This window comes from Rattus norvegicus, chromosome 4 (assembly GCF_036323735.1).
Source record: "Rattus norvegicus strain BN/NHsdMcwi chromosome 4, GRCr8, whole genome shotgun sequence".
NCBI classification, from domain to species: Eukaryota; Metazoa; Chordata; class Mammalia; order Rodentia; family Muridae; genus Rattus; species Rattus norvegicus.
In genome coordinates, this window is record NC_086022.1 from 22139701 (window position 1) to 22165818 (window position 26118).

At 37.4% G+C, this 26118-nt stretch overlaps 1 long non-coding RNA gene across 2 annotated transcripts; it reads left to right on the top strand.

Moving 5' to 3' along the window:
- The first annotated feature begins 348 nt into the window (after positions 1–348).
- LOC134486717 (uncharacterized) lies at positions 349–20830 on the top strand. Of its 2 annotated transcripts, none has more exons than XR_010066073.1 (2): positions 349–537; positions 20458–20830. It is a non-coding gene; the product is annotated as an uncharacterized LOC134486717 (long non-coding RNA). The 2 variants fall into 2 exon arrangements; XR_010066072.1 differs by lacking the exon at positions 20458–20830 and adding an exon at positions 1637–3028.
- Positions 20831–26118: the final 5288 nt, after the last annotated feature.

Genomic DNA, 26118 nt, shown 5'->3' on the forward strand with positions numbered 1-26118 from the left:
CTGGACATGTCACCTGAGCTCTGTGAGAGGTAGACACAGCAGGATCCTGCTATATTTGAAAGTCCTAATCTCCAGCCTAGCTCCATGCCAAGAAACCCATCCTATAGCAAAGGAATAAAACAAAGAGCGGAGGCTAGCTCTGACTTCCACACAGACTTACAAAGGTGGGGACAGGGGGAGGAGAATGGGGGAGGGAAAAAGAGAGAGAAAATAATGAGCATAGTAAAACAAAAAATCCTTTTAGACACATAAAAATAGCTCAGGATTTTCTCTGTATCCAAGGCTGTACCTGGTAACCAAACACTGTGACATCACTCTCTCAAGATAATCAGACACAGTTCTAGAACCCCATGACTCCCACTGGACAGTATATAAACAGAGACCAAGAGCAATGCTCTAATCTGCACATCTGGTAAGACGTCATCACCTGGATCCTGGATCTGCCTTCAGCTGGAGAGTCTTACTCAGGATCTTCATCCTGAAATCAGACTTTTGTTAGAGTCTGGACCTGACCTTCAGCTAAGAAACTTCCTACCAGTGAGTAACCTTGGGGAGATAGTCTTAGGACTGTAGTTAGGAATTTAGAGTGTGAACTTTGTTTGACGACCCTCAGCATAATAAAATATAACTTTCGTTATACTAACTACCTGTATCTACTTTCTGGCTCCTGAAAAAAGAGACTGAGACTAAGAGACAGAGAGACTGAAAGACAGAGATTATTGCCTTAGATAAAAGGTTAAAAAAGAAAGCTTCAAACAAACAAACAAAAGAAAGAAAAGAAAAGAAAAGAAAAAAAAAGAACACAAGATGCCCTAGAGGCAAAGAGAGTGTTTTTATTGCAGTCTGCAGGGAACTTGGAACACAACAGCACTCTCCATAACACAGCCTTAGGTGTCACAGTGGGTGTACTGCACTCTTCTATAAAGGACACATGAGGAGTCAGCACTGTGGAGCCACTCACCCCATGATTAGATTACCCTAGGGCAGTGTTCAGAACCCACAGATGACAGGTGAGTTGGCTTCAGTGGGCTGGTCTGACCTCATACTTGCCCTTACACAGGACAGTCACAGATCAGTGTATGCATTTACATGGAGAGCTTCTTCAAAGAGACAGGAAAGGCACACAAGCAGAACCTCGACCAAAGCAAGGCTGTAGGTGAAATCAAAGAAGTTTTTATGCAGAAATTAGAGATTATTTGTGACTGAAAAAATAAAATGTAAAAAAATTACAACAATCTAGGAAAGATGTTTTCATTACATGTTCTAGGACAGAGTTAGAACAGGTTCTGTATCAAAGTATGGTTTAACTAATATTCTGGCTTATGCATGGTCTATCAGCTTCTCCAAGTGTCTGTGCATGTCTGTGCTGAATAAAGATGATGAACTCAACCATCAAAATATTATTACTATTTAATTTTAAATATATTGCCATAAAAATGTAGGTTTCATTATGATATTTTTAAAATAAAACTTGTTTCTACTATCTCTTTCCCCAGCCTTTTCTGATACCCAGGTTGTCCCAGTGTATCAGTGTATCACCAGTGGCCTTTCTTTCTTTCTTTCTTTTCTTTTCTTCTTAAATTTTTTGTGAATTTCTCATAATTTGATTCAATCTCATCTCCTCATCCCTCCATAGCTGCCCTCTGCCTCTACAACCTACCCACCAAGAGAAAACAAAACAGATGAAAAGAAAAAGAAAAAATATATGGCTATGGAAACTGAGGTGTAACAAACAGCTTTATTTGTAAATGTTGATTGCAATGAGTCACTAGTTTGGTTTGAGGCCCCTAGCTTCTTCTACATTCACTGTCATTAGGACAACACAGCAACCAACAGATTGGGAAAAGATCTTTACCAATCCTACATCTGATACAGGGCTAATATCCAAAATGTACAAAGAATTCAAGAGAGCCAAATAACCCTATTAAAAAATGGGCTAAGCAAAGAATTCTCAGCTAAGGAATATAGAATGGCTGAGAAGTACCTAAAGAAATGCTCAACATCCTTAGTCATCAGGGAAATGCAAACCAAAACAACCCGGAGATTTCACCTTACACCAGTCAGAATGGCTAAGATAAAAAACTCAGGTGACAAGAGATGCTGGCTACAATGTGGAAAAAGAGGAACACTCCTCCATTGTTGGTGGGATTGCAAACTGGTACAACCACTCTGGAAATCAGTCTGGAGGTTCCTCAGAAAATTGGATATTCCACTACCTGAGGACCCAGCTATACCTCTCCTGGGCATATACCCAAAAGATGCTCCAACATACAACAAAGACACATGCTCCACTAAGTTCATAGCAGCCTTATTTATAAGAGCCAGAAGCTGGAAAGAACCAAGATGCCCTTCAACAGAGGAATTCATACACAAAATGTGGTACATCTACACAGTGGAATATTACTCAGCTATCAAAAACAATGACTTTATTCACAGGCAAATGGATTGAACTAGAAAATATCCTGAATGAGGTAACCCAATCACAGAAAAACATATGGTATCCACTCACTGATAAGTGAATATTAGCCTAAAAGCTGGAATTACCCAAGATGCAATACACAGACAACATGAAGCTCAAGAAGGATGAATAAAATGTGGATGCTTCACACCTTCTTAAAAGGGGGAACAAAAATATTCATAGGAGGAGATACAGAGGCAAAGTTTGGAGCAGAGACTGAAGGAACAGCCATTCAGAGCCTGCCCCACATGTGCAGGCTCTCTCTCTCTCTCTCTCTATATATATATATATATATATAGAGAGAGAGAGAGAGAGAGACAGACAGACAGACAGACAGTCACCAAGACTTAATAACTTAATAAGATTGATGAAGCTAAGAAGTGCATGCTGACAGGAACTGGATATAGATCTCTCCTGAGAGACACAGCCAGAGTATGTCAAATACAGAGGCGAATGCTAGCAGCAAACCACTGAACTGAGAACAGGACCCCCAGTGGGAAGAATTAGAGAAAGGATTGAAAGAGCTGAAGGGGCTTGCAACGTCATAAGAACAACAATGCCAAACAACCAGAGCTCCTAGGGACTAAACCACTACCCAAAGACTGACCCATGACTCCAACTGTATATGTAACAGAGGGAGGCCTTTTTAGGCACCGATGGAAGTAGAAGCCTTTGGTCCTGCCAAGGTTGGACTCCCAGTACAGGAGAATGTCGGGGGTTGGGGGGCAGGAAGGAGAGGTGGATTAGGAAAGGAACAACCATATAGAAGAAGGGAAGGGGGATGGGACGTAGAGGGCCACAATAACATTCGCCACCACTAGATGGCATTGGCTTCCACTGCGCCCCACGTGGAAGGCCAGGATAGCCTCCGCCATTACAAGATGGCGCCAGCCTTCGCCGTGCCAGCCGGCCCCGTTTCAGGAAGTTAACCGTGCGCATGTGCAAGAGTGCCTTCGTGCCAGGTCTTTGCCCACTCCGGGGCGTGCCTTATGAGATCATGGGTAAACAACCAATCAGGTGTGGATGCGCCGCATTAGGGTGTTTATAAGCACGCCATGTTGACGCGGCAGGAGCTTCCTCTATAAGAGTATAATAAAGTTGGTCACAGTAAGGATTTCTGTGTACCCGAGTGTTTCCTCCCGGCGAGAAGTTGCGCGCGGGACATTTGGTGCCGAGAACCCGGGACACAAAAAAGCTACATCATCGCCAGTGCCAAGAGGAGGCTCTGTTTCACGGAAGAAGTCCAGAAGCTGTGGGATGCGGGTAAGACTCTGAGAGACTATGTTTAGCCTTGATCTGTTCCAGCTCAGTCCTCTGCCGGACGAGGCAAGAGCCACTATGGTTGCTCTGGCAGCCCTCGGGTTGATTCTATTGACCTTTGAGTTTCTAGTTACCGCCAAACGGCGTCAGAGGTCGCGTGGGAACTGCCCAGCTGTAACAGCAAAGTGAGAGTGTTGGGGGAAGGGCGAAGCGAGTCAGAAACAGAGGGTAGTGAAAAGTTGCAACGAGAAAAGGATCCTGATCGATCTCAAGCACCAGGCCCCTCTGCGGTCTTACCACCGCCAGAGGTGAAAGATTGGGGAAAGAATGCCCCGGGTGAGAAGGGAGGAGATAAAAGGAACACAGCATTTTGGGAGAAAAATTTTGTCTTTGTGCCTGTTAGAAGTGTGCTTAAGCTCCGGCGCCGGCTCTGGGGACGCCGCGCTGACGCGACAGCTTTACAGAGTCATACTGATCAGATTTGATAGAAGCAGACCGCCTGAAAATTTATTCAGGAGAATCAAACAAAAGGACATCTCAGTGCCCGTGCACAGCCTGATGGAGTTAATGTAATTGGGTTGTGAGTAAAAATATTCAGGGCTGTGTTTCACTTCCATACCATTGGCGAATGTCAGTCGTTCTGGTCAGATAATATATCTCAGTATCTTACAGGAATTGGGTTTCAAAACGTTGGTGGACTAGTCCAGGAATTGAGACAATCCATCGCCCATATCGACTCCACTCGAGTGGATAGTCGCGGTGAACACCATCTGGTTTTTTCCCTCTTTGTCTATTGTTTGTCTCTGGTGCACCAGGATGTCCCCATGTCTGTCAGTGTATGTCTGTGGTTTTTATTTCTCGTTGTTTAAATGTTTTATGTTTCATATTCAAAAGAAAAAATGGTAAAAACTTTATCTGCTGGTCGTGCACACCTTGACTTGGTTTTAACTCATTTCAAAAGGGAACAAATGAATAAAAAACAGTTTCAATCAGGTCTTTGAAGCCCTGTGCCTGAAGCCAGGTGTCTAGATTAGTTGGAGAAGCTGCCCAGAGGCTAAGCGTCTACACGAGCTGATCTTAAAGGCGCCAACAGCTTCTCAGCTTCTTCGATACAAGAGTTGATAGCTGTTTCTCTTAGAGAGATCCCTGACTTATTATTTCACTCAACAGGTGACAAGGTGCTTCTCTTAAAATCATAGCTAAAAAGGTAAAAATGGTGTTTGGTCTAAATATTAAAGATATGTGTAGCCACTTCAATTTTGTTTCTCATTGGTTTTAAATGTATAAATATGCTCTACTTGCCTTGGTTATGGACTACTGGCTTTCAAGTTATTGGATATGGTTAAAAGGGTATAATATTGGTAACAGAAAGTTGACATAAAGCTGGTAATCTGGATGGAGTCATTCTAGATAACATGTGACATGGGCCAACCTAGGGAAACAGGTCTAAATTGAGGTAATGTTTTTATGGAATTCTTATTCTAGGAACCAGGCTTCTAAAAGAATTTAGGACAATGTCTCTTTGTTGAGGTAATAGAGACTACGCCATCATGTGTTCATATTTAAGAATTGACAGTCAAACTTTGTACTAATTTGTTGGGTTGAGTTTTGCTTTCCAAAGTTGTGGTTTGCCCTGGAGCTATCAGTATTTTTATGCTAATTTCCACTGCCCTAAGGACAGCTGCCTAGTCTTGTACTCAGAACTCAGGTGACCTTGTGGCTGTGTTCTGGTGTTACAAAGAGAACCTAAAGATTGTGATTTAGGATTGCCAGTGTTACATTGACTAACTCAAACTTATTTTTAATTAAGGAAAAATAATACAGGTAGAGATTGTTACAAGATTTACGAAGGATTGATGAGGTTTTGGAACTGTGAGAACATTACAGCCAGTTTACTTACTCCAACTGCCATTTCAGGATAGATTTAGAGGATTGCTAACAGCCTTATATTAGGTAATTTTGTTGCTTCTTCAGTGTAAGAAGTTAGAACTTAAATCTTTCAATGTATATGGAAATTTTTACTACAAACTTTTGCTCTCAAAATGAGCTTTGATATTTGGGGAGTAGCTGTTACACTACTCCAGATAAGAATATTTGAAGCTAATTTTAAGCTTCTAAGGATATGTTAATTGGCCAAGTACCAGAGGACTTAGGTCTTTGTTATGCACATTGGAGATAAAGCTTCAGCTGTGTTAGTACAGAGTTGTGGACTAGAGTCATAGAAGTATTTTGAATAGAAACCTGGCAAAACATATCTTATTTCCAAACAACAGTTAATTGGTTACAACAAAATACTGATATTTGGCCTATTACATATACAAATTTTTCAGACGAAATTGATAATTTTACTCTTTACATGCTTTTGTACTTCCTGTATATTTGTGCATACAACCCATAGGAAATGCGCTTACTGTATTTATAGGTGGTTCATCTAATGAAAAGGCTACATGTATGATTGGATCACTTGTTTATTCTCTTCAGTTTCTATTGCTTCAACACAGATTATTAAATTCTGTAGTTTAGCCACTGTTTTTAAATCAAACTTTCAATTCACATACTGATAGCCAATGTGTGGCTTGTGGTTTACAATTGATTTCAATTACTTAATGCTTTATTAGAGATAGGATTTCTACTTAAAATCAGTGAATGATTTCAGTGTAAATTGTCTGACAACTCACTGTCCTTTCAGTGCTCTGGCTCAGACAAATAAACAAAACCATAGACCCAGCTCTTTGAAAATGATAATGGAGTTGATAACACACCCTCATGAAAAGAGGAAGACTCCATTTGCTTACTTTCAACTCCCAGCTTCACCCTGCCAGCTCAGGGATTTCTAGTAAGACTGAATCTAGACGATATTTATAAGATTCGACATTTCTAATTAATGCTTATGTTTAGGTAAATAAAGTTTGTGAGGTGCTAGAGAAATGGCTTAGTGGTTAAGAGCACTAAATACTGTTCCTTTATAGGACATTTAAGAACTCAAACTGGATTGCCTGGGCTCTTTAACAAGGGAGGACAAGATACCAGACAGATTATAGGCCTTACATAGGAACAATTAGTTAAAAAATCTCATTCTTTATATATCCAAAACAATAATGCTGGAGACAATAATTTGGTATTCAAGTCAATTTATAAATACAAGTGCTCAGTGTCCTCAATTTAATCCTTGAGGACTTACCTTAATAAATAATATCTTTACTATATCTTAATAAATAAAAAGGGGGAGTTATCCCTGTATGCTAAATAATGCTCCTTTTATTTCAATTTTAAAATTTTGGATGCCAAAGTTTATGGCACCCTACAACTAGGCATACTTCTGCCTAGGTGAAATAGAGAGATCCACTTATTGACATGATCCTGTCCAGATATTTTATATGGGGAAGAGGGAATATTTGTGTTTTTTCTACAGGATGCTACAAGAGTGTGCCAGCTGCCTGAGTGGTTGCTGAAACTTGCTGATCCTGGTTGCATAAAGATTCAGCTCTCCTGGTTCGGGTCCCTGGAGTCATTCCTCTGCCCTGAGAGGAAGATAGAAGATTCCCCTTCATCCTTTGTCATCACAGAGATTTTGCCATTGCTGCAGTCAGTGTTACCGCTGCGTGTGTCCCGTCCCACTATGGCCTGCTCTCTGACCCTCTGTACACTGCTGCTTGCTGGGGAAAACTGGACTCCAGCCGTTGCTGCCCCCTTCATTTTCCCTGGTGACTCTTGCTGCCTTAACTGGTCATTTTACAGACTGTAGCTTTACAGGAATGCTACCTGCGTAAAGCTACAGTGGACTGGGGAACTCTGTCCTGGTTATACAGATCTCAGAAATGGTTCCATTGTCTGCTGGTTGTTCCAGAGAAAAATGACTGATCCTGAACTGTCCTGGAAAAGACCTTGACACTTTCGCTGCTATTGTAGCAGCCATTACTGCTGCAGACATTGTGTCTGCAGTGTCTGGAGTTATCCTCCCCCAATCTATTGTTAGACAAGTACAGTGGGTGAACTTTCTGGAGTAGTTACTAACAATTGGGAATTCTAAATTTTATTATAGGAGCGGCTTGACTACGGGCCTTGGTGGTAACAGCTGAGGAGGACCAAATGAGGTGCCCACTACTTATCGGGAGTGGCTCTGTCTGGTGCAGCCCTATGCTGTGAATCAGTGTTCATACTTGGTTGGTTTGCAAACTCAGATCTCAACAGAAACGTGACAAGGCTGTTATCACTCAAGCACTTGTGGCCATTTCACAAGGGGCTTCCCCTGGAATTTGGTTATCTTGCTCAGGACTCTCTCTGTATCTGAGTTCTCTGCTCCTGCACCCCATGGATCTGAGGATCCATTGCACTGGGATGAGAGAGACTCATTGTTCCTTTGAATAGCCCTTCCACATCGCTGAGGTTTCCTCATTGCACGCGATAGGGTGATCATGACTGCTATAAAATAATATAAATTATAAGGGTGAGATGTAGAGGGCCGCAATAACATTCGCCACTACTAGATGGCGCTGGCATCCACTGTGCCCCACGTGGAAGGCCAGGATAGCCTCTGCCATTACAAGATGGCGCCAGCCTTCGCCGTGCCAGCCGGCCCCCTTTCAGGAAGTTAACTGTGTGCATGTGCAAGAATGCCTTCGTGCCAGGTCTTTGTCCACTCTGGGGCATGCCTTATGAGATCATGGGTAAACAACCAATCAGGTGTGGATGCGCCGCACTAGGGTGTTTATAAGCGCGCCATGTTGGCGTGGCGGGCGCTTCCTCTATAAGATTATAATAAAGTTGGTCACAGTAAGGATTTCTGTGTACCCGTGTGTTTCCTGCCGGCGGGAAGTCGCGCACGGGACAATGTGATAGGGGGCTTTTGACTTGGAAACTAGGAAGGGTAAATAACACTTGAAATGTAAATTTTAAAAAGTCCAATAAAAAAGAACCATTCTTTCATTTGCATCACATAAATATTTAGTTTTCTTACTACCTCATTTTACTAACTAAATTATCAGCAGAGGAATTACAACCATTAGTTTTCTAAAAACAAACAAGAGCAAAATAAAATAAAACAAAACAAACTAGATTCTCACAGGGACTCCTCTCAGATATCTCGTTGTTGTGCTGTGTCATGGAGATCCTGAAGCTTTGGTTTTGCAGGATCAGTCCCTTGATGCACTCCACCAGTTCATAGATGGGGTAGATGTTGGGGTGGGCCAATCCAGCATCCTGGATCTGGTGGTGGCCAGCTGGTCAGCACTCCAGCTCTCTCTGTGCCCATGCCACCAGACCCAGCTCTAGCTTTGTACAAATCAAAGGAAGGACGGGCTCTCTTTCACTCTTGGGACCAGGGCCAGTTCTCCCATATTGCCCAGATTGGGAAGGGAGCCACTCCCCTGAATTTCTTACTTCATATCACATGTGCTGTTTTGTCAACTCTTTCCCTTTCTCAAGACCTCTTTCTTGCTCTTAGACTTTTATCCAATCAGTCTAGATCTACTACCATAGTTTATTTACATGAATGTGATTTTTGTATTTGAATTAGAGTTAAATTGATATGTCCTGGTATCATCCTGAGGATGAAATCAAATGGAAAGAGTAAAGGTCTTGGCATAATCCATAGCTATATCTTTTATCAATTATTAAAATAAAAGGAATTAATGAAAATGAAACCAAACAAAATTTACCAAAGTGTATTAGAATAGCTTTAAAAGTCAAAATTAACATAATATTTGCTAAAATCTTGAGTATTCGTGATTATATAAGAAATGAGAATTTCAATACATAAATTTGTTTTCTTTTTTACCTCATTAGCAAAGTTCAAAACTTCATGATACAACTTAAAATGACTGCTTAGTGTTATCATGAGTAAAATAAAAAAGATGTTTTATGGTTCCTTCCAGAAAGATAAGTTGATATAATCCTTCTGTAACTCTATTTGAAAATGCATAATGAGCTCAAAGTCTATACCTTGAATATATTTTAATGAAAAGGTAAAGCAAAAATATATGTATAAATGTATTCATTATGGGATAAACGGAGTAGGTTGTTTAGAAAAGTATTAAAAATGAGTTCTCAGTATTAAAATATTGTTATTCAATTTCAAAGCTTTGTACGTGTTAATGAGCAAGATATTAAGAGTTTCTTTACAGTTTCCATTTCAATTCAATGTAATCCAGTTTCAATGTATGCAGTATAGTACATGTTTTTGTGGTATTATGGCTTTATTAAATAAGTATTTTCTCATATGGCTTAAAGTCTCCTCATATATTAACGTATTGGTTTTGTTCTCATAATGAGAAGAAATAAAAATGGAAGAATATTATATAAAAGAGGAACTTTTGCAAAGCTGCTGTGGATTAATAGTTTAGTTGCCAAAGATCTTTTCTTTTCTTTTTTTGCTTTTATATTCATGTATGGCAGCTTATAAATATCTGTTTTAACATTATGAGATTATTTAAAAATAGTAAACTATGTATTACCTTTAAAAGCCCAATATCTTCTTACAATTAAATATTGAAATACATGGTTTCAATTATTAAACACAGCTTGAATTCTTTGATTATTAAAGTTTTTGGTGGTTTTATTTATAAATATTAAATTCTATCGCCTACCATTATATTTCTTATTTATTTAGATGTGTTTTTTCTTATGTATCTTATAAAAACAGTTAATGCCCACTTATATAAATAATTTTAAGTGATCAAACAATTATTTGAGGAGAATTATGCATAATGATGCTATTTATCCTCAGAATACTGTCTCCAATCTAAGGCCATTGTCAATGCTATGAGAAGGCAGCAATTACAAGGGATTGGGAAACTCTCCTCAGCTCTTCTTCCATAACAATGTCTTTGGACTCTGAAGCTAATTTGAGCAAATCCTGACTCAAGTTAAAAGAACACTGAGAAAAGTATTGCTTCATGATTTAACACTGCATTTGTCCACCTGGCTTCCATTATAAGTCTCGTTTCTCAGAAGTTCTTAATTCTGTATTCTTTCAAGATTTAGAAGAAAATTTGATTGTAAAGCAATCCATTGGCAATGGACATTGTTTTTGACTGCAGGTATTAAAGCTATTGTAATATACCTCAGTGGTTGTGGTTCATAATGGCAACTCATCAGAATTCGTTGACAGAATTAAGAGATAATTGTAATTTGGGGGAGATTCTAACTTAGTTAACACACAGCCAGGACATGACCCAGGGTTATAAGCCCTTTTTCTATTCCTTCCTTAGATCATCAAGGTCATGTACAAGGAAGATTGTCACTACTGTAGACTCCTGGGAAGGAGAATATAGAGTATGTCTGTGCCATATGGATCATAACTTACATTTGGTAAATTATCTCAGGACTGAGAAGTACCCAAGCTTATTAACTTGATGAAGGAAGATTTTAAAAGTTGGCAATTGGAAAATAGCAAGATATTAACAAAATGGACAAGAATAGACTAAGTGGAGGGGGTAAATCACAACTCTTATCAACACTACATAGACATAACTCCTGTAAGCAATGACTCGTAACTTTGTTGGACTTGGCAGCAGCAGCAGCAACAGACCCACGACAGTTGGAGACTGCTTGTGCCCTACAAATGTGAACCAGCAGGAAGCCAAGAGCAACAGAATTTGAGTCTTCTACAATAAGCTTCAATATGGTCTATCCATGTTTACATACTTTTAAAAGGAACATTTATCATGTATCCTCAAATCATGACTACACCAATTTTCTATTGAAAACTAATAAATAAAACTCTAAGAGGTAGAAAGAGTGGGATGGAATCAATTTTTAAGGTCATTTATACAGAAGCAAACTTTGCTATTTCATGATCAAAGGCTGGAATTTCTCAAGAGAACAATTAGCACAATCAATCCAAACTCGATAAAAACATCATAAAGTCTGACAAATCTCAGCTGGAATTCCACTGGGATGGCAAGGATAAAAAGCTAAGAATAAAATTGCTTTAAAGTTTTATTTGCACCATAGAAAAGCTTTAAAAGGCTTGTAGCTGAATCTAGAAGCAACTAGTTAATAATCTTTTTCATGTCCAGCCTTGTTCTTGACTTCAAGTTTCTTAACCTCTGTTGCGGAACATTTATTTACACAGAAGTAATTTAAGTTGGATTTGATCCTTTCTACCGTAAAGAAATCTGTAAGCTATGTGGTCCAAACTCTTATTCATTTAGGCTAAAGGAGTTGCTTACTGTTTGGCAGTGTTTGTATCCATCATGGCAAGAGTCGAGAAAGACTTAATTAGTTGGTTTTGTCATAAGAGTGAAAGAAATACAGAAAGAAAAGAACAATTTCTCATTTCTTTTAGAAATCCCTTAATATATATGAGGAAAAGACAGAGCATTGGTTATAGGATATTGCTATTACAATTGGACACGTTTTTGTATATGTAATAATCATCAATAACTAAAATATTAAATAATAAGTACCATAGAAAGCATGTTAGGTAAAAACAAACATAAATTCACCAATTGTATTTCCAGTAATATAATCCTTACAGCCTTTAATTAACAACTCCATCATATATACGTGTGTATACATATTCTTATGTAGCTACTTGTCCTAGGAAAATACCTAATAGCAACAGATTACAAAGTTTAGAATGGTTTTGAATCTCTGATGCACATCTTGATCAGCTTAAGTTCTTTGAAACAGATTCATGAGGGCTCATTTACCTCAGAGCTATTGATTTCCTTCTTAGGAAATACAGATACATGTTTGGGAATTTTAAAAACATGTTCCACATGCTATTCAAACAGACACAAAGAATCAATAGTTGTCAAGATGATAATAATACTAGTAGTGGTTTGAATAAACACACCATCTCCTATTATTTGTCCCTCAGAAGTTCATCTGCTCTCTTCCTAGCTGTTGGTTGCAAACAAGAAACCAAAGACATTTGACAGTGAAAATACAGTTGAAGTTTGCTGTGCAAGGGTTTGCCCTATAGCTTCTCAATTGCTGGTTGAAAACTACTTCCTCATATATTCCTAGCATCTTCCACCTCTTGATCTCTGGGTCTCTAAAACTTTGAAGTTCTGTGCTGTTGTAATTGAAAAGAAAGTAGTGGAAATAAAAATAAATTATCTTTGAAGTAGTAGCTAAGATTCAAAGCCCAAGATGTGGCTTAATTACATAAAACATTGGGGGAAAAGAGCATACATAGTATTTCCCATGATACTTGAGTTGACAAATTATGTTAACCTTGTTTGTTAATGTACTATCTGTGACATTCTGTTTTAACCATTCTACTTGTGTCATAAGTTAGGTAATTTCTCAATTATTTCCAAATTTTCAAAGGACAATCAGACTTTGAATAAAATCTGAAATTCCAATCTGTGGTATAAAATCTTGCAGGCCTTGCTAACTTTCTGATTGTATCATATTGGACCCATGATGTCAGAATGTCTATATTATGTTATCATAACAAAGAGACACTTCTAGTGGGCCTTTAGTCTTTTGGTAATACTTCCCAAAACTTATTAGACAAGTGACTTACTTAATGCAAGTCTCTTCTCAAAACTGCTTCACTTTAGTGATTTTTCTAAATATTTCTATCACCACCTGTCATCGAGTCTCTCCATTCCTGCATTACTTCCATCAAATTGACATCTTATGAATTTACTTGTTGCCCTGTCAAAACACACAAATACACTCATATATACACACACATAAACACACATATACTGCACAAAATCCACAAATATGCAACCCGTGGACCGTAGTTTTATTGAGATATTTTATTAGCTTACCAAGCAATATGCAGTAGAAGATGACTATGTATGTTAGTTGTATTTGGGATTTTTTTATTATCCATGTTATGTTAATCTTTTATTTTGCAGCTACTGGACTTCAGAGTAAGATTAATCAATTTGTACAGCCAGTAAATTAGTATCTTAATTCTATTTTTATTACCAGGTGAGGTTTTATTGGGATTAACAATTGTGTTTGCTGCATATATAATGCATATTTGAAAAATAAATATAAGAAATTGGCCCTATTTTCTAAGGCTGTGTTATTTCATGGGCAAATTAAGGTGCAGAATCATAAAAAAAAGTTTTAAATTCTCTTAGTGTAACCTTTTTTTAATTTTCCTCTTAGTGTAATCTTAGTACTTCACTTTCATCATCAGGATATGATGATGTACATAACCCAAGTACAAATACAGAGCAAAATATTTACATAGAAAGAAATCATATTACACATTGAGAAAATTTATATTGTGTATCTATATCAAGTCAAAGAAGGCTGGAGAGTTGCCTCAGTATAAAGCTTGTACAAGCATAAATACATTAGCCAAAATTCTTTGTATCCAAAATAAAAACAAAAACAAGACCATTGAAAATGGCAGTATGCACTGGCTTGTTTTGTGTGTCAACTTGAAATAAGCTAGAGTCATCAGTGAGGAAAGAGCCTCAGTTGAGGAAATGCCTCCATGAGATCCAGCTGTAAGGCATTTTCAAAATTAGTAGTCAATCGGGGATCATCTACCCCATTGTGAATGGTGCCATTCCTGGGGCTAGTAGTCCTGGGTTCTGTAAGAAAGCATGCTGAGCAAACCATATTAAACAAGCTAGTAAGCAGCACTCTTCCACAGCCTTTGTTTTACCTCATGCTTTCAGGTTCCTGCCTTGCTTGAGTTCCTGTCCTGACTTCCTTTGATGATGAACACCATTGTGGAAGTACAAATCAAACCCTTTCCTCCCCAACTTAATTTTTGGTCATAATGTTTCATTACAGCAATAGGAACCCAAATTAAGACACAGGGCATAGTGCATAAATATAGCCATAGCACTGCGGGGGTACACATAAATCTGTACACTAGGAAGCACCTGTCGTGCTAGTCAATCAGTAAGCACCTGGTTCAGTGAGCTATCCAGTCTCAAGCTCTAAGGCAGAGCCTTAACAGAAGACATCCAATCTCATAGGCTGACTTTCACATCCACATGTGTATGCACACATACCTGCATATGTGTACATACACAAATAAAACAAAACAAAACTAGACTCCTGAATAATTTAAGACCAGATGGTCAACCTAAAAAAAAATCTATTATCAGAAATAATATACATTTAATTCAAAGACCCTACAGAATAAGACAAAACATGACAAGTTCATGGTAAAGAAAGCAAATCATGGAGAACTGAGATCTGATGAGAACTTACAATTAAGAAACCTCATTAAAGGTGCAATAATCATTATGCTAACCATGAAATAGAAACACTTCCTTATATTACTTGAGCAAAAGCTAATTTAACCAATTAATAATATATTAGTTATACCAAGCTGAAATGGAATAAGGAATAAGAATTAAATTCTCTGAACCAGACAGAAACATATGTAAAACACTGAATAATTAACTGCCTACCATAAAATACAATAATAAATTTTACCTACTGTAGGTGTAAAGTTCTGCTTGTACAATTTTTCCATTGAGGAGGAGTGAATTCCTTTAATGCTTTAAATACCTACTCAATTAACTATAATTCACGAATACAAAAGATGATTGTCTTTCTAATGAAGCCAGAAAAGTAATGACTTGCCAGAGCCAAGAGAACAAATTGCCCTTTCTATACTTACAATAGTGAGTGGTTCTGACCAACCTGAGATCAAACCGGAGAAGAAGGTAATCAAAACAGGCTTGAACCAGTATGGTCAGTAAGATTCTAAACCTGACCTTTGTTGTTCAAAGTCTGGGAAATTTGTTAGTCAAGCATGTTCCCCATCACTAAACCCCCCCAGTGCCTACATGAATAAGGATGCTTTTGAGGGATCTCTTTATTGTGTATCATCACCAGTCAATTCATTGTTTCATCTCTACAAACATTGCCTCCACCTGTCATAGCTCACTTTAAAGTTATACCCCTTTCATCTTCCCTGATTCAGACACCTCTTCCTGCTAACTACAGACACTCTAACACAAGTGGACACATGTGCAGCATCAGTAATTATAGCCTTATATTATGAACTAGCCAAAGGTAAAGGCTAACCCCTGAGAACAAATGAATATAACATTTTTCGTTGAAATATGAATGAGCAGAAATGGAATGGTCAAAAATGTGGTCCCTGCTCAGTTCTCTTCAGGTAATATTTATGTTTAACACACATCATATGATCCCCCCCCCCTTTTTTAAAAAGTTTTCACATGGTTCTTATCTGACAAGAACTTTAAATCAGAGAATGAGGGAGAATAAACAAATGGTAGTGAAAAGGAATAAAACTCGAAGAGAGAAAAATTAAATAAATGCAGAATACTCTAAATAAAATGAGGATAAAAAACACATAAAAGGGAAATACTATCATGCAACCATGCACTCAATCAAATATCTTATTTCATCATATATGCAAAATAAATCACTTTTACTACATGCACATTTACTCTACTAATAAAACTCCCCATCATTTGTGCTTCTTTTGTTCTTAGGTTTCAATCACAGCCTTATCATCTGCTAGACATTTTCTGACAGACCATGAGCATGTGCAGTTCTCCAAAAAGATAATTTTAAAAAGCAATAGAACTTATACTAGCTAAGCAAAAATCAAATATATTTCTTTCAATTATCTTTTCATTAAAATTAATCTCCACATAATACAATGAAAGTACTAAGAGCTTTTTTTATACTTAGCCTAGCCTAAAATTAAAAGTTGATAATCTTATGACGCAATTTCAGGACTCACGTCAACTCCCCTCCTGTCGCACAGAAGTTTCTTTCCAGATGAAAACAACCTACCTGTAGCTAAGCTGCTTAAGGAAAAAAGCAAACAACTAGAAATATCTGCAGGAAGTACCTGCAACTGACCAGATTCACTAGGCTCCTCACTCCCCCAACAGTATATAAACAGAAGGGACTACTGAGAGCCACTCTGATACAAGTCAAGCTCCAAAGAAGACTCTCAGACAAGCCCAGCCACCAGGATGAAGCAAAGAACTGGAGATTGACCTGGAAGAGGCTCAGACAAATGGAGTCACCTGAAAAGATCACTCTTCAACCTGTGGACTGCCTGAAGGCTACGCATTGTTTTCCCTCAGGTTTTTAGCTTTAGTGAGCTGTTACCTATATGGAGGCAGATTTCGGTATTACTCCTGTAAGTAACCCCTTGCACATATTCCTGGAGCCTCAATAAACTCGTTGGTTCAGAAAGTCAGATTTTGGTGGTACCTGTCCTCTGGGCAGTTCCCTATTGAGTGTGAGTAAAAGTGTGTTTACAGATGTGTGTATGTGCCCATGTGTGGATCTCTCCAGGGAAAATCTGTCACACAGTATTATCCATGAGCACTTACTCCCCATATTCTTGCGCAGGATCTAACCACTTTTTTAAAAGATGAGGATTTTAAAGTTAATGAATTTCTTCTGTTGGTCCTTTCTAGTTTTAGGCAAACAGTTCTACTTTCGTTTTCTAGACTCTTTTCCAGTTTATTTTACAATTCTGACTAGCATATAACGAACATTACTACATAACTCCTTGGGAGGGTTTGTTAAGAGGCAAACAAATAAGGAAACATATTTTTAGAAACTCATTTGCTATGTTAAGCTTCAGAGAAGCAAAATCAGTTTTCTTCAAAGAACCACTATTGTAATGATTTAGAAAGTTTCTTTCCTTTTTCTTTTATGGACTGTAATGCTTCAAGGCAATGTTTGATATTTGGGAGACTTCTGTAAATGTAACATATGGAGTGCACACAAGATATTTGGATGTTACAAAAAGCATAGCACTTTACGTGTTAGGAAATCTGGTTTAAGCATTTGAGAATTTGTATATTCACATCTAGGACTTGTCAAAGATGCTTTTAAAGTTCCCACTGAGAGAGTGGTAAAAAAAAAAGAGTGGCAGTGATTAAGGAATTATTCAAATCTTGTTTCAAACAGAAAAGATCTATGCTATGATGTCAAATATTGAGATTTCCTCTTTAAAAATGAGTGTGGTGCCATTTTCTGTACTTCTACAAAGCAGTCATAAAGTGTGACTTAGAGATAAGATATTGATTGTAGAAAATAGCTGGGAAAGACATAAAAGATAAAGATTAAGGATGAGTGTGCGTGAGTCCTGAGAGAATCATGACAAAGTGAACTTAAAACAATATTCTATCTGAGGTCATAGAAAGGAGCTTATGGTAAATACTATGGCTTGTCTTAGTCACTGTTCTGTTGTTCTGAATAGACACCATCACTGAGGCAACTCTAATGAAAGAAAACTTTTAATTGCAGTTTCAGATGCTTAGTCCATTATTATTATGTCAGGGAGTATGGTGGCATGCATGGTGCTAGACCAGTAAATTAGGATACTGAGAACAGTATCCTAATTTATAGAAGGGGGGCGCAGACAGACAGGACAGACAGAGAGGAAGGAGGGAAGGGGGGATGGGGAGGGAGAGAGAGAGGGAGAAGGAGAGGGAGAGGGAGAGACAGTGAGAGGAGGAGAGGAGAGGAGGGGGAAGAGAGAGGGAGAAGGAGAAGGAGGGAGTGTGTGAAATGGACTTTCAAGTCTTCAAAATCCACCCCAGAAGACATATTCCTCCCCAACTTACTATTTTTATTTTGTTACAGGGACATATTGTCAAGCTACCTCTTAAATATTTATGTTTATACCCATAGATGAATGTTGCCTTCAGCCTTTATCAAAGAAGCTTCTCTGTGCAGGGAATAAAGTGTTAATTGTGTATGACTTTTCAAGATGCATTAACCCTATGTTATCTTTAAAGCTCAAGAAGCACTGAAGAAGAGAGGGTAGAAAAAATGTGAAATATAAAAGATATGGAAGGGCTGCTGGAGAAGAGAAAGTGTTTGTGATGTTACCAGTGGTAAGATACTCACAGTCTAGTTTCAAACTATTTCCTATTCAAGAGACACTGGTCAAAACCAGTGAATCAGAAACCAACCAAACAAACAACAAAAAAAGAAAATCAGAAAAAGAAGAAAATAAAAGAATAGAAGACATGAATGTGGGATGAGAAAATAGATGTGGGAGGCGGATAAGAGAGAATATATATATTACCAGAGGGTATTATGTGCATACATGACATTGTCAAAAAATACACAACAATAAGTTACGTGAAAAAGAAATGTGAGACAGAAGTTCAGAAGAGTCACCAAATCATAAGGACAGAGACATGACTGAAAAGAAGGACCTCAAATCAAATAAAACCTACAAGAATATGCCCAAAGTAGTCAATCACACAGGACAGAGGCACCACATAATTACCTCATAACTGATGTATTACCCTTGCTGGTGCAAAAACTTGCAAGAATCGATGGTGAGCACAGTCTTATTTCAATTATGTCAATGCATGTGAAGTTACTGCTTCATTCTTAAAGCTGAAGTTTCTACAAGTGTGTTCTCTTAGCTGCCACATGTAAGCCTTGTGCCACAGTATTGATTAGATATCAATTAAGAAAAACAGAGTAGAAAAATAACTGAAATGGGAAGGCCCATTAGAGTAGTTTAGTGACTGTGTCATCAGGCTGATGGGAGGGTATGGTAGTTCGAATAAGCCCACAGGAAGTGGCACCATCAGGAGGTGGGGCCTTGGTTGAGTAGGTGTGCCTTTGTTGAAATAAGTGTGTGGGCTTTGAGGTCTCAAATACTCAAGCCAGGCCCCTATTTCTGCTGCCTGCTGACATGACAATAGAACTCTTGGCTACCTATCAATCACCATGCCTACCTGTGAGTCACCATGCTTCTTGCCACGTTTATAATTGACTAAACCTCTGAAACTGTAAGCCAGCCCCAATTAAATGTTCTCCTTCATAGGAGTCGCTGTGGTCATGGTATCTCTTCATGCAATGGAAGCCCTAAGATGGTGAGACAAAAGCAAAACATTCTTCAATAGCAAAAATCATAAGCATCAAGTTGAAATGACATTTTCTGTAGTCAAACTGCTTTTAGATCATTGGGACCACCTGTTGGGCCAAAATTAAACACAGCAACTTTTTAAGATACAGTAGCTAGATCCTGTCAGCTATGCAAATACCTTGGGAAACATTTTCTCCTGTGGAAAATAACTGCTTGCTATATCTTCATGAATATCACAAGATTTTACACAAAATTTTGTAAAAAAAACAAAACAAAACAAAACAAAAAAACCTGATAGATGAAAAATATTTCTAGTTCCTTTAGACTCAAAGATAAAACAATATGGATGAGTTTATTCCCTCCTCAGAATTATTTCTAAAATATTTCCCTATATTGTAAACATTTAGTTACAGAATATCAAAATGTTTAATTCTCTTTCATACGTACTACTTATTACAGAATGAGGAGAAATAGCATTATTGACTTGTAATTCAGTGTAACATGTCATTAATTTGCTTACAAATTTGGAATTGCTACTGAAATTTTCAGGGAGAACTGCAAAGCAGTAAAATAAGAAAGGCATAATTAACAGATTGGTGAATTCAAACTAATTTAAATATATTAAACATCTGTGTTCAGAAATGGATGGATGTAAGAAGGTTCCTCATGCTGATTAATGGGTAGGTATTATTAACTTTGTTACTGGGAGTCCAGACCGAATCCATGGACTCATAGGCCTTCTTATCACAATTAAAAATATCTTTGATATATAACTTATTCATCATAATATTTACCAGCTTAAATTGCATAATTCAGTACCTTTTATAAATTCCCAGAACTGTGAAATTATCACTATGTCTAGAAAGTTTTCATAAAACAAAAAAAATTCTGTACCTATGAACAATCTATTGGATTTGTATCTTTTGTTGTTATTGTTGTTGCCCAAAGCACCTCCTTTGTTTTTCAGAAGAGTAAGTAAAGGGATGGTGAGGATCAGATTACCTTGCCTGTCTGGGCCTGAGGCAACAAAGAAACACCATCTACTCAACCAGAGAACATCAAAGGAAACTGCTCAGCTTTGTGCTTATGGTTTTCTTCATCTACTTGAGGATTTTACTGTTGACAAAATACCTTCTCATTTGCTAACCAAAAAAAGCCCTGTCACTTACCCACATTCCAATAACAGGAATGTACCTTTCAAACTCTGCTTCTGCAATTTGAAATTACATTTTTAATTGACATACTATACATTATTTTTTTTCTTTTGGATTTTGAAGGAATTAAATACTATGTTGAACTTCGCATGAAGCAAACACAGAAAATAAAATTACATTTTCAAAGGTGTTGCTATTCTTTTTGTGCTACTAGATCTCTCTAAAGTTGGGAATTGGGGTGCTTGATCATACGTCAATCCATTTTTCTGTCCTTAATTATGAAATAATGTTCATGTCGTTATTTTAGGTTTTCTTCTCAGTTTTCTCTTCTAGGATATTAAGAATTTACTTTTTGTTTAAAGATACATGTAGGATATGGGAAGTGTCTGGGGAGGGGGAAATTATTTGATACAAATACATTGTATAGATATTTTTAAAGCATATAATATGGAAACTTCAAAAAAGATATTTATTGTTATTTTGTGTATATGTGTGTATGTCTTTGTGTGTATGGATGTTTGTGAACTACACACTGTAGTACCCACAGAATACAGAGGAGGCTATCAAATCTCCCAGTAGTGGAATTAGGGGAAGTTGTAAGCCCCTCCTACTACTTTGATGCTGGAAATTAAATCCAAATCTTCTATAAGAATAGCCAGTACTCTCAGTAGCTGAGCCATTTCTCCAACCTTAATGTTAAATTACAAACCAAGAAAATATCTTACCTGGTGTATGAAAGGTTATAACAATAGGTTCAGTGAGGCCTTTCTTGTGCTTATATTCAGAAAAAAATACAATAAAATAGGTTAGTGGCCTAACAGAGAGTAAACTTATAGTCAACTATGTTAAAAAAAATTCTACCCAACTTGCTTCTTGGAAATGATGTTTGTGCAGGAATAGAAACCCTGGCTAAGACATAGATTTTCATGGGAATGTCACTATTACATGTGGTCATATTAGGATAGATATGACCTTGTTGGAGGAAATATGTCATTGAAGGCAAGGTTTAAGGCATCAGATATTCAAGCCAGGCTCAATTTCACTTTCTCTTCCTGCTGCCATTATGTCTACATATAGCACTGTCAGCTCCTTCTCTAGCTTTATGTCTGCTTGCATGCTGCCATGCTTCCCACCATGGTGACAATGGATTAAATCTCTGAACTATAAGCCAGCCCCTAATTAAATGTTTTCCTTTATAAGAGCTGCCATGTTCATAGTGCCCCTTCATAGTAATACAAATCATCACTAAAACAGAAGTTGGTAACAGGGATGAGTGTAGTACTGTGATAGGTGTTTGGAGGGACATGGAATACTTTGGGGCATGGAATACTTGGGACTTTTTACTACAAAAGCAACTGGACATTTTAAGCAGGCCTTATGGGCTATACTACTAGGAACATGGAAGACAGTGGTAGTGAGGGTGATTTGAACCTTGGGGTCCTGGCTGAAGAAGTTTCAGAGGAGAAAAGTATTAATAAGTGTCCCAGAAATCATTCTTAGGATATTTTGGTGAAGATTGTGGCTACTTTCTTCTCTTGTTTAAAAATCTGCCTGAGGCTAAATTGAAGAGTTATAATTGACAGTTTTGGCAGATGACTTATGCAAACAATCTAGCATTAAGTGTGTTCTATCTCTATTACTTATCATTCCTATGCAGATCTATAATTAAAAGGAGCAAGCTGAGCAAGAAAAAAAATACAAAATGCACAGTTGAAGGACAAAAAAAAAAGCAACAGGAATTGTAACCAGGTTAAAGAAAAATCTGAAGCTAAATGGAATAAAGGCAGTGGTAACCTCAGACCTAGCTGAGGTTCCACCTTGTGAAAAGGAATTAAAGGAAAGCGTAGGCCCAGGTGTGATGGTGCACACTTTTTATACCAGCACTTATGAGGAAAAGGCTGGCAGATCTCTGACTTCAAGGCCAATCTGGTCTACAGAGCAAGTTTCAGGGCAGCTATCCATAGGCAGTGAAGTAAACCACTGAAAAAAACAGAAAGCTGATGAAAATATATTTAAACCACAGGCCATCCTCCAGCCTTAGCAAGCAACAGAATTTGGCAGTTTGAACTATACAGTTATAGCTTTAGAGTCAAAGATATAAGAAAGGTGTTATTGAATCTTCCTCTGAAACCAGAAAAGCCACTGAGATCAGTCCATTGTGTGAAACTCTGAATGTGAAGCCTGGATTTCCTTAGAGACCCCAAGATATTGAAGATTCCAGAGTCACGGGAGAGTTTCATAGAAAAGCTGCTAATGAGGAACAGAACCAACCCATGTAAAAGAAGTATGTTGTAGTCAACAAAGCTGATAGGAGTTGAAGATCTGAAGAACACTTTTACATCAGATGTGAAGATGTAGAGTTTGGAGTGTGCCCATATGGTTTTCAGTTTTGCTTTGGTCCAGTATTTCCTTACTATGCTTCCTTTCCTCCCTTTTGGAACAGTAGTATATAGCTTAAGTCATTTCTTAGAAGCATGAGATTTGCTTTTGCTTTTGCTTTTTTTTTTTTTAAACAGGGTATTGAAGTTAAGAGATTTCATGATTCTCAAAAAGAGCTTTAAACTTTGGTGTTTTAAACACTGTTGAGATTGTGATAGACTATGGAGAATTTTGAAGTTGGACAGAATGAAGTTTTGCATTATAATATGGCTACTGGCCTAAGAGGGTCAGTAAGGGAATGTAGTAAGTTGAATGAAAATGGGGCCCACAGGCTCATAGACCATTGTACTGTTAGGAGGTATCATTTTGTTGGAGTAGGTGTGGCCTTGATGGATGAAGTGGCCTTGAACTAGGGCTGGTGATTGAGGGTTCAGATCCCTAAGCCAGGTCCAGTGTCACTCTCTCTTCCTTCATCCATGTAGAATCTCAGCTACTTCTCTAGCACTATGCCTTCCTGCATGCAACCGTGCTTCCTGCCATGATGAGAATGAATTAAACCTGTTAAACTGCAAGTCATTCCCCAGTTAAGTGATTTTCTTTATAAGAGTTGCTGTGGTCATAGTGTCTCTACATAGCAATAGATACCCTAAGCAAGACATGCATTATCATACCCAGCTATTCTAGGCTATTCCCAATGCTGGTTTTTAACTTTCATAACTTGAAAACAAGACTGTATTGCTGAAGACCCCATATTCCTGAGTTACAGAATGTGGAGAAATCTTGCTGGAATTCAACTAGAGATTTTACCTCTATGGGCAAAAGCTCAGGTGCTGGAAATTGCTATGCATTCAAAGGAGAAATGCAGTGATCAGTTTCATCCAAGTGTGAATCATGTAAGCTACAACAATGACTTTTTTAGCAAGGTATGTCTATTGGTACAGTGGTGACATGACTGTTATGAATGTAACCAACCACTTTCTTATAGAGCTTATCCTCTTCTCCACATGATGGATAACTTACACTCCATAACTTACACTATCAGTAGTCTCAAGAACTTTTAGCTAGGTAAGTCATGTTTCCAAAATGAAAATCTACTATTATTATTCTACTAAATGAACATAGCAATAAAATGACTCTGAATAATTTACTACCATACCAATAGAACAGTATACCACTCAACCCTCATCAGAGAGCTTCTTATACAGTAGATGACAATTAACTCATTAGTTGACTCACAACTGGTAAATATGCAAACAATATAAAACTTCAGAGTACCCAGTTGTAAATGGGATGATAATGATTCATCCTCTTCCATAACATTCAAAGATATATTCATAGAGGGAGTGGAAAGACTTTAAGAACAAGAGTTGCTGGATAACTACAGGAAAACCATATTTTCTGTACAAAATAAGGCACATTCGATAAATTAACAGACTGTAACAACATACACAAGATCTGTACAAGCTCAAGGCAACCAAGGTCCCAGCTTGGAGAAGGGGAGATAGACACAGCATCCAACTGCTTTCTAAAGAGCTACTGCCATTGATTGTGACTTTGAAAGGAAAAAAATCAGTTTTCTTTAAAGGTGTTATACATGATATATCCATCATATTCTTTGCAGTAGTTAGCTAACATACAAACTGGATTCTATGAGTTTAAAGAACATAGACACACACACATACAAACACACACACACACACAGAGAGACAGAGAGAGACAGAGAGAGACAGAGACAGAGAGAGACAAAGAAACAGACACAGACATAGAGACAACATAGAGAGAGACATACAGAAGAGACAAAAAGGAGCTAGAGATAGATGACAGAAACAGATAGAGAGGTAGACAAAGAGAGAAAATATGAAAGTGGGTGAGAGTTGGGGAGGCTGTAGAAGGAATAGTAGTAAGGGAACAAACTCTCAAAATTTTATAAAACAGTATTTTTACATTAAATCATTCATGACCATGGTCTTAGATCTAGTGTGAATTGGAAGATTATGTCATTTAACATTTTCTTGTGCATAGTTTAAACTAAAGTATCTTCAGTAAATTAACAATTACATGGCTCAAGAACATCTGTATTGATAGACAATTCTTTTATTGGATTGGCACGCTTATCTATTAATTGCCTTCATTGTGAAACAACTAAGTGAATGTTAATTAACTTGTCTTTGTTAAGTCCTTTAATATTATCAATGATTCTACTATCTTTGTTAAGTCCTTTAATATTATTGATGATTCTAATACCTCTATATACAAGCTGAATATACACTGTTATAAATTTCTTTTAAAATTAAGTATTTTGTGTCTGTTACTTTCCACTAGCCTGATGTCATTAAGAGTTTTACACTTATAAAATTGGTAGATTTTCTTTTTGTCTTTTTTTTTCTTTATTTCTTAGCCGCTTTATAAATAAGCAATGACTATTGTCAAATTCTTGAGGATCCAGTCTGAAATTTATGGGGAATAGCAATAGAAATTACAAGAGGGGTGAAAAAAAAAGAAAAAGAAGAAAAGTTGGATAATTAGATTTAAATCGGGTCACCTTCTTACTATCAACAATGTCTACTTTCCATTTCAGTATTGTTGTAATTCCTAGGGGAAATGATGATTTTGTTTTATAAGCCATTATTGATAAAATATCTTGTGCTTTGCTGTCAAGTAAGAAGTAAACAAGCACTTCAAGTATTATGCAAATAACAAAATTCTTTCTTCCTCTTTCTTTCCTCTCATTTCTCTCTCACTACTCTTATCTATATCTATCTCCACCATTGCATATACAAGAGCTCCTAAAATTGAGATACATTCCTTCATTATAGAAAATACAGTATTTTATTAAAGTTACATGCTAATAGAAACATACTCAAAGCTTCAAGTTTTTTCAAACAAACAAACAAACAAACAAAAAAAAAAAACCCAGACAATCAAGCCTCACATTTAAGTACAGTTTTGGCAATGATATATATTAGACACAAATTTGAGCCTCAAAATATTCTTTTCTTTTAGGCACTGGCTTTCAATTTTTATTTACCATATATATATATATATATATATATATGTTTTTGAGATCACAATATAATTATATTTCTCTCCTGCTC